Genomic DNA, 20,886 nt, shown 5'->3' with positions numbered 1-20,886 from the left:
CGTTACGCCGTTCCGGTCGCATTGATCCGCCACAATGAGCTGCAATTTTGGTGAAAAGCGGCCGCTGAGCGCTGTCCGACCATCGCCTCTGCGCGAGCGCACCCGGCGCCCGTGCCGCTGGCTAGCTGCCTATACACGTATGCCCGTTCCATAGGGGTGCACACGCAAGCGACCCGTTCCAAGGACCCCCGTTTTCACAAACATTTGTCGTTCCGAAGCCCGTTCCGAGGACCCTCCTTTTTACAATAAGCCCGCTCCAAGGCCCCCGTTTTTTGTCTCGCCTGCGGCACATACCCACTACTTTTTTGGTCGAGTGCCCCCCGGGGGCCTTGTCAAAAGGCTAATAACTACAGGAGTAAATATTCACTACTGAATGACGTCATGCTATTCAAGTAGGGGATGACACAATGATCCACACCCTCTAAACAATAGGTGGGTTGGTTGAATTTACACCAGTGCCTATAGAATTCTGAATTGGGTGCAAACATCTGGGCCAACCACTGATCTCTCCCCTATCTGGATGGGAACAATCACGCTGATTGGCCTATACCGTGTTGAAGCACCGGAAGTTGGTACCTCCGCACGCCGAGTTCCCCCAAAAAAGCCAAAATCGAAGTAGAGTCTGGTTCACGGCAATAGTGTCAATTCTTATTTATACTTACCAGATCAACTCTTATTACAGCACTTTTCAATGTGAATTTATACCTGATACAAAGTTAAAGATGCCGTCCTGTGCCACGTATGATTGCACTAATCGGGACGACCGTGGAAACAGAGAAAAAGGGGTTACTTTTCACAGATAAGACAAGCTGGTGAACTGCTTAGTTGTAGACTTTATGTAGTCCCATGTGCTCAAATACATGTGTAATAATTCTAAATTACCAGAGCAGGTTTCCAAAACTTTAAAACTCCAGGGGGGGGGGGGGTTATCGATTGTTGTAATTTCTCTGGAAGCGTGATGAATTTAAACCATGATTCAAATAAATATTCAGTTTATTAATATTCATAACTGTGACCAAGTTTTATGAGTTTATCAGTCATGTTTGGACAGAAGAATATCACGAGACACGAAAATACTGACCGTGTAGCCTGTATTCTGAAACTTGACTATAAGACTGAAAAATCTGCCGTTTCGGAGGAGTTTAAAAAAATAGATTTTTTGTGAAGCACAGATCCTGACCGAAATAGACTGATTTTTTCGGTCAAGGACTAGATCTACAAGGTATTCTGGAAATTATTTTATCTTTTATTTGTGTTAATTTCCTTGGAAAGGACAATAAAATTTACAAGCTAAAGGTACGTACATGTACGGTAGGACTAGGACTTTAGGAGGCTAATGTAACTTGTGGCATGTGAATTTGTGATATTTCTCTGTCAACAATAGATCTAATTATTTTTCCAAGAACTTATTTAAAAAAAAAGTACATAAAAGACATTAGGCTACAGAGACGGATTTACAGATTTCAGAAATTTCACAAAACTTATTTTGAGATGATGAATGTCTTCAAAGAAAAAAATGTCTCGGTGGAGCAAAAAAAAAAGGGGGGGGGGTTATCAACCAAAAAATTAGGGGGGTGATGCAAGAAAAATACTCTGACAAGCAAAAAAAAAGGTTATCAACCCAAAATTTAGGGAGGGATGCAAAACAAAAGAAATAATCTGACAAGCAAAAAAAAAGGTTATCAACCAGAATTTTAGGGCGGACCACAACAATTTTAGGGGGTCCATCTTAATTTAGGGGGGATGCAGGAAACAAAATTGACAAGCAAAAAGAACAAAAAAGGTTATCAACATAAATTTTGGGGGGTCTGACCCCCACCTAAAATTTAGGGGGGACAGGACCCCCCCCCCCGCTTCCGCTGCCTATACTATGAACAAACTGGGGAGAGGATAATTGAAGAGGGTCGATCAATGTGACGGAGGGAGAGAGAGAGAGAGACACTCTTAAAGGGCGAGTCCACCTCATGGAAAAGATTATTTGAATAGAGTAAAAAAAACCACAATAATGCTGAAAATTTAATCAAAATCAGAAGTAAAATATGAAAGTTATGATATTTTACAGTTTTACTTAAGCGATTAATTTTTTGGTGTTATATATGCTTGTTTGATTTATTTTGGGGGGGGGGGTGGACTTAAATAAAAGGGGGTTTCAAGCCCAGTGTTATAAGCCTGCATAACCTAGAAAGTCCTCGCCCTATCCCTAAGATGTTATGTGGCAAACCTCCAAAATACCCCTAGACAAGTCAAGGATTTCATCCATTCTTCCTTAGGTGAGAAAAACACCAACCCCTTCAAAATTATGTTTCCGAAATGTACTGGGAAAGTACCATGGTTTCAAGAAAATTGCGAATTCTGGCACCTTTAATATATGAAGTTTTATATGAAAAGCAATGAGACCTTCAGTGTACAGACAGCTATATCGCTCACAATGCAAATGCTAGTGGAGCGATCGCGTTCCTTTTGGGGGAACTGGTATGGCGGAAAATAGAACTCGCGGGCTTCAAAACAAAGGACCCTCCCCGCATATCCAGTTAGTGGAGAGATCAGTGGGGCCAACCGCGTAGCCAGGATTTAATTTTGGAGGGGGCGGTAAGTGCACGCGAAGCGTGCCAACACTTGAAGAGCGCGCGAAGCGCGCTCCCTGGGGGGGGGGGGGGTGCAGGAAGGGGGGGTAGTTTCCCCCCTCCCGCGCGGAGCGCGAAGTTTTCGATATCTCATCAAATTCAAATAAAAAGAAGGCGTCTCTTGCGTCTCTAGTACCCTTATCAACTCGAATATTGACTTGCTAAGATTAAAACAAAACTGTTCTAATATTGATATTTCTTAGATTATATATAACTCGATTGAGAAGAAAAACGATCTCAAATGAGAAAGAGAGACTTTTCCCTTCCCATGCTCGCGAAGCACGGAAACCTTTGTGATTTATTTTGGGAAAAAAATGTGTAATTTCGCTCATATTAAGCGCTTCGTTTTGATTAAGAAACTTCAGTGATATTCAAAATTTCAAATCAATGACGCAAAACAAGACATAGATGTGCAACCATATAGCATAAAGTTTAATATCGTACATAATTTTGCATATAGCACGGCACGAATTTAATGCCTCCCCTTTGAGCCGATACTTTGACAAAAATTACTTGCTGAAAAGCGGAAGAAATAGCATTTGGGGACTCGGGGAGTGACGGAAATGTTTACCCGCTCCGAAAAGAAGAGCTAAATTTTTGTGTCAATGCAATATTTGAAAAAATACTTGTCATTCTCTTTACACCCATGTATACCTTATAATTTCTGGCAAGAATATACGATTCCCACAGCCGGGAAGGAGAAAAATGGAGTAGAAAAAAAGGTGTGGGAAACAAAAGGGAATGGCAATTAAGCAAATTTTTTGTATAAAGAGAGAAGAAGGTTTCGTTTAAGTTTTTATTCTTTTAACCCCCAAAATAGGGAAAAGACAACAAAGCTATATATACCTTTCTTCCCTTTTCTCCTTTCGCTTTTTCTTTTTCTCCTTTTCTCCTTTTATTTTTTTCTTTATGGGAGCGTTTTTTTTTTTTTTTTTTTTTTTTTGGGGGGGGGGGGCGACCACCCCAACCGCCCCCCTGGCTACGCGCCTGATCTGGGCCCACCTTATCAAGGGAAAATGGTTAATCATGCAAACTTTCGACGGTACTTTGGGCTGTGCAAGGATTTTTTTGCAGCGGGAATGTGGACGCTTAACATAAATCACCATAGTTTTCAGCCAAAAAAAAAAGGGTGCAACTGCCCTCCTACCAATATTGGGTAAGGCCATTGAGGTGAACCCATATTAGCATTTACCAGTAAAGGAGAAATATCAGTTGCTATCTTTTTTCCAACAAAATTGTGAATCTAATAGCCTCAAATCCATTGCCTTCTCTCGTCCAAAAATCAATAGATCAGGGCGGGAAACATATTGTAAAATAAAGGAGGGTGAAGCAGCTGCTGCGCCGCCCCCGTCAATTGGCGAAGCAGAAAAAGGAGGAATCTTAAAAAAAAAAAAAAAAAAGGGAAGAGGAGGTAGAAAAAAAGGGAAAAAGGGAGGATAATATGAAGAAAAGAAGAGGAAGAAAAAAAAAGAAAAGGAGGAAGAATGATCGGAGTGGCGAAAATTAGAGGAGGAGGATAATTTGCAAATAGCAAGCCTTTTAATGAATGTTTCGCTCGCGATTCGCGCTCGCCAGGCGCGGTTCAAGAGGAAAACTTTGGGGGCTGAAGCATAGGGCTGAAGCCCCCCCCAAAAAAAAAAAATCACTCAAGCCCTCCCCACAAAAATAAGTTTCGACCACAAAGGAAAAAAAATAGATACTCTATATATTATAGTTGCCCTCGCATAACATAGAAACATTATTGGGGTCAGGGGCGTGTGATTAGCTGCTTGGTCAGATCAGGACATTCTCCCACGTACACATTATGCTTTCCATGTTTTGGATAAGCCATCCAAGTTGAATTGCTATTTCATTCGTGCAAGCTCAAGTGAAATAAACATCTATTATCTTGGCGTAAGAATGCTAGACACCTGCCACATGTGCCACTGGTCTGGTCATTTTGGTCTACCATGCTAGCGGCAACTGACTATTGTTATAAGCTACCAAAATCGTTGCATCCCATTGGCTCAGAGTCAATTTGTTAGTGAAAATCACTGGCTATTTTCTTTCATGAACCACTCCCCTGATAATGACCAGTACAAATAAAATGCACGTGAATTAGATACTTCGCCGTCAAACAAATCTTCGGCCGACGGACTGCCAAATAACTGTTTTACTTTTATTCAAGTTTATCCAGCGAAAAGAAAATAGTGCATGGACTACGTCTATGGTTGGGGGCATGCAGGATATTACCTGGGTAATTTTTGGTTTCAAGGATTGAAAAAAGGGGGAAGAAGGTGTGTTGAAAACTGATGTAATTTTCATCAGAGCCATCTAACTAAAATGGAATGTTATAGACAATACTGATTTTCTCAAATTAGATTATGAAAATAGTGAAATAAAACAATATAATGACACTGACGAAACACCAGCGTCGTTCTGTCTGGGGTCAGTTCTAACGCTCCCCATGTGGGTAAATTGCCAATTCGTCTATTACCAACTCGTCCACTCATCCCATGTTCTACCTTCATTTAGTTTAATGCCATTCCATCCATCAACATTTCGTCTAACGACCATTTTGTCCAATCATCATTTCGTCTAATCACCACTTCGTCTATGAATATTTTGCATATTAATCAGTTGGTCTAATATGCATTTTATTTTTATTCATTTTGCCCAATTAACACTTAGTCCAATTAGACCAAAATGGTATATGGACTAAATGGTTATTGGACCAACAGGTTATTAGACGAAATGATAAGTGGATGAAATGGCAATTAGATCATGTCTATAGTGGACGAACTGATGGTAGACCAAATGACAGTAGACGAGTGGGTAATTGGACGAATTGGCATTAGACCAATTGAAAATACCCCCCTCATGTGCACCCTTCTCCCCGCTCTCTATCGTATTATGAATCGTTTATCCTTTGTTTTTAATAACCTCAGTTTGTATTCGATTTTGGCCTATCAATTATGACAGTTTCGTTTCAATAATTAACTTATACTTATTTACCCTCTTTTCATGCTTGCGGTGTTTAAGAACTACCCAATGCATGGTTACTATAGGTGGATCGGGGGGGGGGGATGCTGGAAACTGTCCCTAAAATAAGAAGGAAAGTATTACTTATTTGCATGATAACCCCTTTTTCTGGGGGAGCTAGGGGGTGGTCAGCAATTTCTCGTGCCAGAGACAAAGAAACCTTAATCCGCCCCAGTGACCACTGACACAATTGGAAGGCTGTTTGGATTAACGTTTGACGATGGCGAATGCTGTATAAATTGATAGCATACACTGTATTTATTGTTGCTATGCCAGATGTGCATCAATTAAAAATATTTGCATATGATTCTGACAAGCAATGAATCAACAAAAGTAATTATGAATAAATGAAGAAACAAATAAATTGACGAATCAATCCAGCTATTAATGAATGTATGAATGTAAATAAATATTTAGAGGAAGAAGTTTCAGGTAATTAATTTGATAGGGGAACATTTTTCGCATGAGAGTGAGCACAATGAAAAAAATCTTTGGTAAAATCAGGGGGGGGGGGGAGAATGAAAACTGTGTGAGGGGCGTAGTTAATGGAGACCTGTGCAAAATTAATTTATGAAACTGGTTCCGTTGAAATATAACATGGTGCCTTTTTCATGCACAGATTAATACTCTGTTCATTCATTGCAAGTGACTTTAAAAAATCTACGTAACAAGGAAACCTAGTTAATTGTCTAATCGCGCAAGCTAAAGTGAAATAAACATCTATTATCTTGGCGTAAGAATGCAAGACACCTGCCACAAGCTAGTGCGTCATTGGGTATATCTGGTCTACCATGCTACGACAACTGACTATTGTTATAAGCTACCAAAATCCTTGCATCCCATTGGCTCAGAGTCAATTTGTTAGTGAAAATCACTGGCTATTTTGTTTCATGAACCACTCCCCTGATTATGACCAGTACACAAGATTGCAGGTGAATTAGATATTTCGCCGTCAAACAAATCTTCGGCTGACGGACTGCCAAATGACCGCTTTACTTTATTCAAGTTTATCCACCGAAAAGAAAATAGTGCATGGACTACCTCTATGGGTGGGGGCATGCAGGATATCACCTAGGTAATTTTTTTTTTCAAGGATTGACAAAAAAAGTGGGGGGAGAAGGTGTGTTGAAAACTAATGTAATTTCTATCAGAGCCATCTAACTAAAATGGAATATTATAGACAATACTGATTTTCTCAAATTTGATTATGAAAATAGTGAAATAAAACAATAAAATGACACTGACCAAACACCACCATCGTTCTGTCTGGGGTCAGTTTTGACGCGCCCCATGTGGGTAAATTGCCAATTCGTCTATTACCAACTCATCCATTCATCACATGGTCTACCTTCATTTAATTTAATGCCATTCCATCCATCAACATTTCGTCTAACGACTATTTGGTCCAATCATAATTTCGTCCAATCACCAGTTCGTCTATGACCATTTCGTATAATAATCAGTTGGTTTAATATCCATTTCATTTTCATTCATTTTGCCCAATTAACACTTAGTCCAATTAGACCAAATAGTATATGGACTAAATGGTTATTGGACCAACAGGTTATTAGACGAAATTGTGAGTGGACGAAATGGCAATTAGATCGTGTCGATAGTGGATGAAATGATGGTAGACCAAATGACAGTACACGAGTGGGTAATTGGACGAAATGGCATTAGACCAATTAAAAATAAACCCCCATGTGCATTCTTCTCCCCGCTCTCGATTGTATTATGAATCGTTTGTCCTTTGTTTTTAATAGTCTCAGTTTGTATTCGATGTTGGTCTATCAATATTCATACATGTCTGTTATTATAATGACAGTTTCGTTTCAATAATTAATTTATCCGTATATAACCTCTTTACATGCTAGCGGTGTTTTAGAACTGCCCAATGTGATAACCATGATTACAATTGCTGAATGGGGGGGGGGGGTGCTGCTGAAAACTGTCCCTTTTAAAATAAGAAGGAAATTATTACTTATTTGCATGATAAGCCATTTTTTCCGGGGGAAGCTAGGGGGTGGTCAGCAATTTCTTGTGCCATCCCCTCATCATTTCTATATAAACCTTAATCCGCCCCAGTGACCACTGACACAATTGGAAGGCTGTTTATTGGATTAACGTTTGACGATGGCGAATCGTGGTCTAGTGGTTCTGACTCTCGCCTTTCAAACAGAGGGTCGTGGGTTCGAATCCTAACCATGGCGTGTTTTCCTTCAGCAAGAGATTTATCCGCACTGTGCTGCACTCGACCCAGGTGAGGTGAATGGGTACCCGGCAGGATTATTTCCTTGCATGCACTGAGCGCCGTTGATGGTAGCTCGAGCTACAGCCGGGGTAATAAAAGCAGCGCTTTGTATCCTCAGGCAAAAGGCGCTTCATAAATACAGCTATTATTATTCTATAAATGGATAGAATACACTGTATTTATTGTTGCTACGCCGGATAAGCATCAGTAAAAAATATTTGCATATGTTTCTGACAAGCAATGAATCAACAAAGTAATTATGAATAAATGACGAAACACATAAATTGACGAATCAATCCAGCTATCAATGAATGTATGAATATAAATAAATATTTAGAGGAAGAAGTTTCAGGTAATTAATTCAATAGGGGAACATTTTCCGCAAGAGAGTAAACACAATGAAAAATTCTTTGGTAAAATCAGGGGGGGGGACATGATAACTGTATGAGGGGCGCAGTTAATGGAGACCTGTGCAAAATTAATTTATGAAACTGGTTCCGTTTAAATATAACATGGTGCCTTTTTCATGCGCAGATTAATACTCTGTTCATTCATTGCAAGTGACTTTAAAAAATCTACATAACAAGGAATCCAAGTTAATTGTCTAATCGCGCAAGCTAAAGTGAAATAAACATCTATTATCTTGGCGTATAAGAATGCAAGACACCTGCCACAAGCTATAGTGCGTCATTGAGTATATCTGGTCTACCATGCTAACGGCAACTGACTATTGTTATAAGCTACCAAAATCGTTGCATCCGATTGGCTCAGAGTCAATTTGTTAGTGAAAATCACTGGCTATTTTCTTTCATGAACCACTCCCCTGATAATGACCAGTACAAATAAAATGCAGGTGAATTAGATATTTCGCCGTCAAACAAATCTTCGGCTGACGGACTGCCAAATGACCGCTTTACTTTATTCGAGTTTATCCACCGAAAAGAAAATAGTGCATGGACTACGTCTATGGGTGGGGGCATGCAGGGTATCACCTTGGTAACTGGGAAAAGAAGGTGTGTTGAAAACTGATGTAATTTTCATCAGAGCCATCTAACTAAAATGGAATTGTATTATTAATCGTTTGTCCTTTGTTTTTAATAGTCTCAGTTTGTATTCGATTTTGGTCTATCAACATTCATACATGTCTGTTAATATAATAACAGTTTCGTTTCAATAATTAATTTATCCTTATATACCCTCTTTTCATACTTGCGGTGTTTTAAAACTACCCAATGCATGATTACTATTGGTGGATCGGGGGGGGGGGATGCTGAAAACTGTCCCTAAAATAAGAAGGAAATTATTACTTATTAGCATGATAACCCCTTTTTCTGGGGGGGGGGGCTAGGGGGTGGTCAGCAATGTCTTGTGCCACCCCCTCATCATTTGAATAAACCTGTATCCGTCCCCAGTCACCACTGACAGATTGGAAGGCTGTTTTGGATTAAAGTTTTACGATGGCGAATGCCGTTGTTGTTATGCCAGATGCATGCACCGCTAACCCAAGATGCGAAAATTTATTCATCCGCGCTTTAACAGATCATTATTAGATCGCATTTTGTTCGAATGAGGGGCTACGATTTCACGTTTATCAATAGCATCCTTCAGATTTAGATATTTAATGTCATCAGAAAGGTAAGAATAAAGGTTAGATTATTATTTGAATCATGTATTTTTATAAACTGTTAAAGGCATAAAGTTAAATTTTAATGACCTTTTTGTTACTTTAAACAGAGGCATGCTAATGTTCAGAGCCTATGCGATGATGTGGTCAAATGGTTTATCCCTTTGCTTTGATAGATAATGAAACTTATTTCTTCAAGCTTGTATTAAAATCAATATGATTAATTTACATTTCTACTGAAATACAAAGATAGTGAAGCTTATTCCATTGGTTGTAATTTATTTTAAAGTACATTTAATTATATGATGTAAGAAAGACGCCTAATCCATTTTTTTAACGAGAAGGCCGTAGGCCTAATCAACAGAGGGGGTTTTCATTTCACTCACGGTTTGACATAAAAAAAAACCACCGCATTGTCAGCATTTAGCGAGATCATATTAATTCATATTAAGACGCGAGATTTAACACTATACTGCCCTAATTTTGTTTTGTCATCTAGTAGGCGGGGAGGAGGAGACGGTGTCGGCTTTCGAAATAGCTGGAAGGGAGACACTGAAACTCAAAGCGGCGGAGAACCACCTTGGCAAGAAGCAGCCCAGATCAGAAGTCGAGGGCGCCAAGCTGCTGCCTATATCCTGGCTGTATCGAGAACGCTGGACGATCTAAGTAAGAAAATACTTTATATGAAAGAAAATTACATTCCTTCAAGTTGATACCACTTTTGTTACTTTGTTATAATTTGAAATAATCTGCATGGTAAAAAAAATAGCACGTTTCAGCCCATAACTCCCAAGTTGTTTAAACATTTAATATAATTCTTAATTGGTGAATTATTTTTAAAGAACTTCAAAACAGTTTAACATCCTTTTTAAAGCTTAAATAATTAGTTTTTAGCGTGATGGACTTAAAGTTAAACAGCATTTATACACTGTGGGAATAAAATCGAGAATTTTGACATTTTCGATAAAAATAATACTGAGGTTTGGAAATCAACTTTGATATGTTAAATGCATAATGAAAACATGTATTGACTTGTAAACATCAAGAGCCGAAGAGCGTTTTTGGTGTTTACATGATTCCTGGTCTCAAACTTGAGAGACCGAGAAAGGCCCGAGATTAAACGGATATTACTTTTATATACACGTTCAAAATTCCCTAGACATGTATTTATTCTTTCATCCTTTGCTCTAGTATTACGGTAACAAATAATAAAAGCATCTGAAAATAATTTTCAATGAAAGAATTCATTCTGCAGCTAATTCTGAGTAGATGACCCCCTGCCCCCCCCTCTCCCCCCTCTCTCGCCATCTTCGATCTCGCCAGCAGAAATTCTTGAATGTAAATAGTTGTCAATCAATTTATGAAAAGAACAAGAGAGGCTTTTTAAAATCAACATTATTTTGCATTCTATCTGAGGGTGTTGTACATTTCAAGCATGATAATATGTGTTAATTAAAAAAGACAGGTTAGTAGACTTGTTAAGAGGTTGAACGCTGCATTTTTTAGTACAAATGTCCCACTTGGCACAAATGTTCCTTGAGTCAAAAGAAAAAGATTCATCCAAAGAGACACGCTGTATCTATGCAAATAAGCAAGTAATTTGCATAAATTTGCATATTATGTCGATATAGTAAAAATAAGTATTTCAGAATATATTTTTAACCAGAACTGCCCTAAAATTGGAAATAAAGACTTAGGGTAAGAAAGGGAAGAAAATTGTCATAAAATAATTGGAATGTCCTTGTTTATTATTACCTAATTTACATAAATTATGCAAATTATAATTTAAAACAGAGTATTTTTTCATAAATCCTGAACTGCTTTTAAAAAACAGCAACTAATACACAATGTCAACATTCTACATGAAAGATAATATATTAGCGAAAACATCGATATGCTTCATGACAGTATTAGTGTCATAATTTGCTTAGAAAGAGGGCAAATATGTCAAAATGTATGACGTGATATTGCGCTAAAACGAGACCAAAACAATCTCTAAGTCACAGTCACACTCATGAATCGGACAATAAAGCGATCAATGGTATGTCATTCGAGATAACACAATCTCAACACAATAGCTTCCATCGGCTTCTCGTATCGCTTTTGTTGGTGTGTCTGCCACACCGTAATCTATGATACATACGGACAAAATGCATTTCGGTATCGGTAAAACACTATTAATTTTGTTTTATTTGTTTCTAATTTGTTTCTCTTGGAAAATTTACAGGAGACATTGCTTTGCAGGTTACTGCTTTAATGAAACTCTGGCACATGAATCATGACGAATGTATCCTACCTCAATCCATATTTTAACTTTATTAAAATATATATCTTTTGGAGACCCCGAGGTGGCAAAACTGCACCCCCCTGCATTCCCGCCACAAATCCAGTTTGACTTGTATAATCGACTTGGAAAAGACAGATTTATGAGACATCAGGCAACATGTTTCCTGAAGAAAGTTTTTTTTTTGTTTATTTAAGCCTACGCCCACGGGAGCCCTCCGAATTTACCCCGGCCCATCCCCTCTCCGCATTTCGACTTTAAATAAAAAAATATCGTGTTTTAAAACCATCGGCAAGGCAAATTGCGTTTTTTGGTATAATAAAGCAACTTTTATATCTATATTTTTATATTCTTTGCATTCTCCTCTTGAAAAAAAAAAATATAGAAGGCATTGTTTTATATCTCTTAAAATAAGTTCGTGTATGTGACGGTGGCCTGTCGAAGTTGCCCAACCGTTTATTTTGTTTCGACAATATATATTTAGAATATCGTCTAAATGAAGCCCTCATCTGGAAAAGGGCACTTCTTAAAGGCAGCATCTACATTATATAGAGGAGGCCCTGGCACTGGGAAGAGGGGGCTGAAGCTTGTTAGATTTCTTCGGACCAAAATTTTACATTGAAACTTTTTTGCTTTTCAAATTAACATCAAGAAATTTAACAAGCAAATAAACAAAATGGATTGCACTACAAAATGAAGGGTTTTTTTTTGGTAACGTTTCTTTTTTTCGTTTTGTCACATCTGCCGGAATTCCAGGGGGTGCTGTCTATGGAGAATAACACACGCAGCACAGCCCCCCCCCCCTTCAGAAAAATCTTGCGGGTGCTTCAGCCCCCGCTTCCAAGTACCAGAGCCTCCTCTATATAATGTAGATGCTGCCTTTAATAAGTGCCCTTTTCCAGATGAGGGCTTCATTTAGACGATATTCTAAATATATATTGTTAAAACAAAATAAAGGGTTGGGCAACTTTGACAGGCCACCGTCATGTACACGAACTTATTTTATGCGATATAAAACAATGCCTTCTATGTTTGTTTTTTTCAAGAGGAGAAAGTAAAGAGGCTTTACTGTGTGTAGTAGAAATGTATCTTTCTTCCGAATGGACTCTAAAAATATTTAAATTTAACATAGAGTGGAATCAATAAAGGGGTATTTTAGAGCTTACGTGTGGCTTTTCTTCAATGTACCACAGCTCTTCTACATGCCAATTGTAGAGTATTTTCACCTCAATCTATTCCAAGATATGAGTTCTAAAGACAATAAACTATTTTTGAATACATAAAACCAAAAGGGGAAAGGGTATCCTAGGCATGCTCCTGTTGGGTTATAGCCTTTACTGTGCTAGAGCATTATTACAAACTGCAAAACAACAACAACAATAATAATAATAACAATTATAATAATAATAATATTAATGATAATAATAATATTAATATAGATAAATATGAAATATAGATATAAAAGTTGCTTTATTATACCAAAAACGCAATTTGCCTTGCCGGTGGCTTTAAAACACGATATTTTTTTTTTTATTTAGTGTCGAAATACAGAGAGGGGATGGGGTAAATTCGGAGGGCTCCCATGGACGTAGGCTTAAATAAAAAAAAACTATCTTCTGGAAACATGTTAACTGATGTCTCATACAACTGTCTTTTCTAAGTTGATAATACAAGTCAAACTGGTTTTGTAAAGTAGCGGGAATGCCGCGGGGAATGCAGTTTTGCCACTTTGGGGTCTCCAAAAGATATATATTTTAACAAAGTTAAAATATGGATTGAGGTGGGGTACATTCGTCATGATTCATGTGCCAGAGCTTCATTAAAGCAGTAACCTGCAAAGCAATGTCTCCTGTAAATTTTCCAAGAGAAACAAATTAGAAACAAATAAAACAAAATTAATAGTGTTTTACCGATACCGAAATGCATTTTGCCCGTATATACCATAGATTACGGTGTTGCAGACACACCAACAAAAGCGATACGAGAAGCCGATGGAAGCTATTGTGTTGAGATTGTGTTATCTCGAATGACATACCATTGATCGCTTTATTGTCCGATTCGTGAGTGTGACTGTGACATAGAGGTTGTTTTGGTCTCGTTTTAGCGCAATATCACGTCATACATTTTGACATATTTGCCCTCTTTCTAAGCAAATTAAGACACTAATACTGTCATGAAGCATATCGATGTTTTCGCTGATATATTATCTTTCATGTAGAATGTTGACATTGTGTATTAATTGCTGTTATTTATAAAACAGTTCAGGATTCATGAAAACATACTTTGTTTTAAATTATAATTTGCATAATTTATGTAAATTAGGTAATAATAAACAAGGATATCCCAATATTTTATGACAATTTTCTTCCCTTTCTTACCCTAAGTCTTTATTTCCAATTTTAGGGCAGTTCTGGTTAAAAATATATTCTGAAATACTTGTTTTTACTATATCGACATAATATGCAAATTTATGCAAATTACTTGCTTATTTGCATAGATACAGCGTGTCTCTTTGGATGAATCCTTTTTTTTTTACTCAAGGAACATTTGTGCCAAGTGGGACATTTGTACTAAAAAATGCAGCGTTCACCCCTTTTTTTGCAGTTAACAAGTCTACTAGGTATATTTCCTCGATCCGTTAATTTAATTGACAGATAATCAATAATATATTAAAGCGTGCGCGGCACGTGCCGACTGTCGTATCTATGGTCATATCACGTCACGCAGTCAGGTGTCCTGAAGCCTCCGCACATCTTAAGACTGGTCCACGATCCGAGTTTGGAACAAATCACATTTTGCTTATTTTCTTAAAATGTGAATTAAAAATATCTCTTTATTTGATTTGAAAATTAAAGGTAAGAATACGAATATAACAAGTTTTGATGATTACAAATTTTACAAACATTTTGCCCTTTACTTTGGATTATAGGCCAAATTGGATTCAAATCGTAGCCAATCATACGATTGCTATGACGTCATAAAGACTGGATATTCAAATCGCTTTAAATTTTAACAAGTAGTATTGCAACATAATTTGAACCTCATTTTTAAAGATGATTTAGAACTTTAAATAGTAAGATATTCTATGTCTCAATATTCGCATCAGATTTTACTATGTGTTTTATTCCAAAATCGGATCGCAGGCCTATAACAAGGTTGCCTTGAATGAACTTGCTTTCCTGCCCCCAGTTTTGCCGTCCCTGCATAATTCTCACAAAATTGTCATCAATTCTCAACAGACATCTTTCCCACAATTATCAAGGTCCAAACATGACCATACACATTGCAGAATACAGGCCATATTTGGGCATAATAGTATCGCTTAGGTTTATTGTCCTGATATGTATTTTCCTTAAGACTAGTAGTATTAGTATTTTTCGATATTGAACCTTGTTAATTACGATTTAAATTTTATTGAAGGATTAACTTGAATCAACTGTTTATTGCAGGGAACCCACATTAACAAACTTTGCTTTCCAGTGGGTTCCTTTTTATTCATTTCTGTATATTATCTTGTTTTGCCTTACATTTTAAATTTTTGTTAAATTTTGAAATGAAAATTATAAATGCAATCCCTCCCTCTTTATTGCACATGCAGATATTTATGATCCCTTTTTGTCTTTTATTAATTTTACAGATTTGGGAATTCGCAAGGTATCTAGAATTAGTTCTGAAATTGGGAAATTAAAATGGAATGAAGTACGACGCACATTACCACTTTAAAACTTTTAGAAGATGGACAAGAAGGAAGCTAAACATGGCCCCTTTTTCCTCGCTCACTGCACAGGTACATTCAGTAATCGGCGCCAACTGAATTCTGGACATAAATTTATGCGTCACATTTCCATCACGTGATTAAACCTGGAATCATTTTTTTCTCCGAGGATGGGCCAAGTACGCTCAACGAAACTGACGCTTCTCAAACGGGACAGAATGTACTTTAGAAACCATTTTACAGGCAGTTGGTGAATATTAAAACATTGGACTATTAACTGGAAAACTTGGGATACAAAATTAGTTTACAACGTTTTATTCTTGAACAGGAAAACTCTTCACTTTTTGTGTGCGGCCTAGACACCATTTTAACGGTAGAGCTTCGCCGAGACTATCCGAACCTTACGGCGGGTTTGTTGATGGGTCTCCGGACGGTCGTTCTACCCTTGATAATCAATTTGAACTTGATGATTTTGTGAATATCAGCGGTCAGAGACATGATTATGAAGCTATGGAGAAAGATTCCTTCATTGGACCTGAGATGAAAATGTGTTTGACGCTAACTTTGTGTTGTGACCATGGATACATGACGATGCTATCATTGAATTGGATTTGATTAAATTGGATTGGACAGATGAACATGCTGAGACTGATCAAACGTTGCTGTATGAGTGAGTCCTTTTACCCGTAGAACAATACGGCAATATCACTTCATGATCTTAATGAAACTATGAATTTTATGGAAATTGGTTAAGTTTAGGTTTTAGTGTCAGGATTCGTAGTGTAAGTTCATTTACACCCCCCCCCCCGTTAGGATAGGCGCCTGGCCGAAATGTATTCTTTAGCCTTTTTCCATAAAGTTCATCGTGTCATATCAAGAAGATTGCTGTGTTGTCACCTACTGGTAATCAAAGTTAGTTGCATAATTTTTCTTGATAAAATGTTTGCCGAAAGCTTTACAACTTTTTTTTGGAAAAAAGGTAGTAAGGCTTTTACCCCGACAATCTCGCTTAATCGTTCTTTAGCGAGTATTGTGCGTAGTGTCTAAAAAAACAGGGGCGGTGCCATGGTGAGGGGGCAGGGGCCTTATCCCCTATGATTTTTTTTAAGTGATGATCTAAATAATACTAACAAAGATGAGAAATAGAAAACGAATTAAGACGAAGGGACTGTATATATTAAGAGTTTTGGATCGTTTAATTCTATTGGACCAATATTGGAATATGATTTTTATGCTAATGTAATTTTATTTTATTTGAGCATGACAGTAAATTTTGAATATCATAATATCTGAATCATTCAGTTGATGAAAAAATGACGTCACTTTTACGTCATCAAGCCCCTTAATGATGATGATACCCTAGCACCGCCCCTGAATGAAACTACTTTCACACGCCAAGATTCTGGCTGGTGAAATTAGCATAAAAACACATTTCGATAATTCGGGCGTTTATCGATTTCGCGTCTGAAAAGACACGGACGTCACGTTTATTCAATACAAGGTGAGATATATTGCTTTAATTTTGTAGATTTTATTCGGTATGCTAATTATAGATTATCCGTTTCGTTCGTTTTCAAGGTAAGATTGGTTGCATTGATTTTATCAGCCGTAATCTTGTGTATTTCATGTTGGTATGCCGATTATATTTTTAATTTTTATAGCTAAACATTATACTCTTAATCATCAAAGTGTGGTTCATTGAATAGTACCGTAATCGAGTTGTAAGCCCATGGAAAATTAGTTTGGTAATCCTCAAGTCAAGTATGACATGCATGAGCGAGACTGGATGGGTTATGAATAATAGGCACAATGTAGACATATAGCCATATAAAGAGTGCATATGGGAAAGGGCCAATGTTCAAATTCAAAAGGTGGACAAGGACGAGAATAGCTTAGAATTCCCCTTCTTCATACAAAGTAGATCTAAATTGTATATGCTCAGATTGTATTTGTCTAAATTTTTGTTCTGCAATTTGAAGTTAATAGTCCCACGCACATAATGTCATTATAGATATAGATATCGTTTGCAAGCATGGTGGTAAAATGATCGCGGATTTGAGATGGTAATGGGCTATTGCTGCATACAAAGAGAACAAATTTATTTTACAATCATAACTACAAGTACCTGAGAGAAGCATAAGCCTTTCTTTCTGTTCAGAAAGTAGCTGAAACAGAAGTAGAAGATTAGATTATAACAGTGATGATATTTAGGATTATTGTGAAATGAAAAGGACAATGAATTTCGTTTTATAGTCTATAGATCTATTGCACATACTTTATAGGTACCATTTTTAGAGCCAAACATGGAATTTGAGTTAATGGCAATATGTATGATTATGATAGATATAATGATTATTGTACAAAAGTGATGATTATTAAAGAAATGACAATGAATTTATTTTTATATTTTTTATCTAATTCATGTATTCGAATTGTTAAAAAGCATTATCAGAATCAAGCTATTAAATGAAATTTTGTTTAGGCCTACATTCTAGATCTAGTGCATAACTTATGTTTTGAATTAATAGAAACCGTTATCAGAGCCTATCAATTTCTGACAGGTAGTTTTGTATCGATGGTAATAATTATGATTAGTATAACCGTGATAATAATAAAGATTATTATAAAAAATTGATTTCTATTGTATATCTTATGCATAATTCATGTACATGTACAGGTGTATTCGAATTTATAGAAATAAGAACCAAGCTATTTCTTTAATGAAAGTTTGTACCAAGCTATTTCATTATTATGGAATTTTGTTTTATATTCTAGGACTAGTGTATTCATGTATTTGAATTTAAAGAAGTCATTATCAGAACCAAGCTATTTAATCAATATGGAATTTCTTGTTATATTCTAGCTCTTGTGCACAAGTTAAGTATTCTACAGTATATTATAGTAATTATAAGAACCAAGCTTTTTTTTAACATTGAAGTTTGTATCAAGCTATTTCAACAAGTAATGTTACTAGATCTAGTGTATTATTTTCATGTATTCGAATTTATACAAATCATTTTCAGAAACATTGTTTCATTAACATGGAATTTTGTTGTATATTCTAGATCTAGCGAATAATTTAAGTATTCAAATTTAGAGAGACCATCAGAGCCAAGATATTTCATTAACATGAATTTTGTGTTTATGTTACAGGTACATGGAATGCCCCAAATATCTACACAGTAATATATAGCTAGGAGGCAAGTCTAGTTTGAATAGTCATCAGTAAAAAAGATGGTTACCACAGTTACTGGACTTATTAAGGATTTATTATGGAGACCTGAGCAAACCTTATCAACATGAATAAATTTCTGCACGAGTAATTACCTTGTAGAACAATACAGTAACTACTTCTTGATTTTAATGAAACTATGAATTTTATCGAGCTGGTTTGTTGAGGTCAAGTTTAGTGTCAGGATTTCTAGGCAAAATTGATACATTAGGTCCCCAGTAGGCGCCTGACACTTTAAGCTTGTTCTTAAACTAGCTCGTTAAGATTTATTATTTCATGTCAAGTTGATTGCTGCTTTGTCACTAAAGGTTACGTAATTTTTAGCCTCAGTGGGATAGCTCGACTATATTTTGAAAAAAAAAGTTGAGGTCGCGCGTTAAACGTACAATAAATTGTTCAGCGTTAGCCTTCCGATGTTAGGTTTTCGGCGAAAAAAACCCCTGTAAATATAATTTTAAATTATTCGTCCATCCACACGGCTATTCGCTGAATCTTTCATACGACCATTTGTTTCTTGCCTTTAGTCATGCTCAATATGCACATAATCATCGACCGTCTCGCTCCTTTGAAGGTACGTCTATACTATTCACATTCTTTTGACAATTCTTTTTCCATGTTTTATACACATCAATCATTCATATAAGTATAATTGTTATTGAAATTGTGGTTTGAAGTTTTAACAATAGTTACACGCACGTAATATAATAATACTAGTAGATCTAGACAAATGTACAGGGTTGGTATTGGGACTAAAGTTATTGTGGATTTTAGATAGGAAAGGGGAAATGATAACAATCATACATGTAGACTCCTGGCAAAACAGAGGCTCGACTTTCTGTTATTTGATCTAGCTGAAAAAGAAGTAGAAGTAACAAAAAAAAAAGGTTTAAGGTGATAATTATGAAAGTGATAAGGAATACAATGCCGAAATAGCAAAAAATTGTTTAGTCGAACCGATGGTAGTTATAATGATAAAATAAATTAGAAAATAAAGTTTGTTTCATATTGTAGATCTAGCTCATAATTTGTGTATTCAAACTTATAGAAACCGCTTTCAGAACAAATCTATTAAATTAACATGGAAGTTTGTATTTTATTTTAGATCTAGTGCTTGGTTGATGATTTAGATTCATGGAAAACATCAAAACCAAGCTTACTTGAAGTAACAAAAAACGTATATGATGATGATTGTGTTAGCAATAATGATAGAAAGTAGAAATAAAATGAGGCTCATCGTACCGATGATTATGATATTGATAATGATTATTGTCAAATAAAACAAAGACAGTGAATATCGTTTTATAACATTGGTAAAGAACTAACATTATATATACATGTATATTACAAGTTAGAGAAACCATTATCGAACCCGAGCTATTTCACTGACTTGGATTTTTTATGTTTACGTTTCAGGTATGGATTGCTCCCGAATATCTAACATAGCACTAAAACTAGGAGGCAAGTCTAGTTAGTTCACATCCCGTGTTCACAATAGATGATTTCTAGACTTACAAGGTTTTATGAATATTGGTCCGCGAGAGTAAAATCTTTCGTGGGTTTTGTCGGTGTCTCAACCGGGGAAACCTAACTGCGCTAGTATTTTATAACTTGTATAACAATACAGCAGTCACTCCATGATCTTAATGAAACTATGAATTTTATTGAGCTGGTTTGTGAGGCCAAGTTTAGTGTCAGGATTTCTAGGCAAAATTTGTACAGTAGGTCCCCAATAGGCGCCTGACACTTTTAAGCTTATTCTTAAACCAGCTCGTTAAGATTTATTAATTCATGTCAAGAAGATTGCTGCATTGTCAACTAAAAGTTATATTTTTTCGAAAGTGACTAGGGTTGCTCGACTATTCTGAAAAAACAATTGAGGTCGCGCCTTTTGACACTGTTTGACGAAAACTTTTGTTCAGCGTTTCGCCTTCCGGAGTTAGTTTTTCGGCGAGCAAGAAAACAAACAGAAAACCTGTTAATTTTCAAATATTCGTTCATCTATCGGTTATTCGTTAAATCTTTCGTACGACCATTTTTTTCTCGCTTTAGTCATTGCTCAATATGCATACAACCATCGACCGTCTCGTTCGTTTGAAGGTACGTTTAATATCATTAACATTCTTTTTGCTGAATTA

At 36.5% G+C, this 20,886-nt stretch overlaps 1 long non-coding RNA gene across 1 annotated transcript; it reads left to right on the top strand.

The window, feature by feature from the left end:
• The first annotated feature begins 9,415 nt into the window (after nt 1-9,415).
• Nucleotides 9,416-19,722, top strand: LOC135155650 (uncharacterized). Its single transcript, XR_010294811.1, has 3 exons — nt 9,416-9,531; nt 10,020-10,186; nt 15,442-19,722. It is a non-coding gene; the product is annotated as an uncharacterized LOC135155650 (long non-coding RNA).
• Nucleotides 19,723-20,886: the final 1,164 nt, after the last annotated feature.

Source organism: Lytechinus pictus, chromosome 1, assembly GCF_037042905.1.
Source record: "Lytechinus pictus isolate F3 Inbred chromosome 1, Lp3.0, whole genome shotgun sequence".
NCBI classification, from domain to species: Eukaryota; Metazoa; Echinodermata; class Echinoidea; order Temnopleuroida; family Toxopneustidae; genus Lytechinus; species Lytechinus pictus.
Note: the sequence above shows the minus strand (reverse complement) of the source record. Positions and strands in the feature narration are given on the sequence as shown.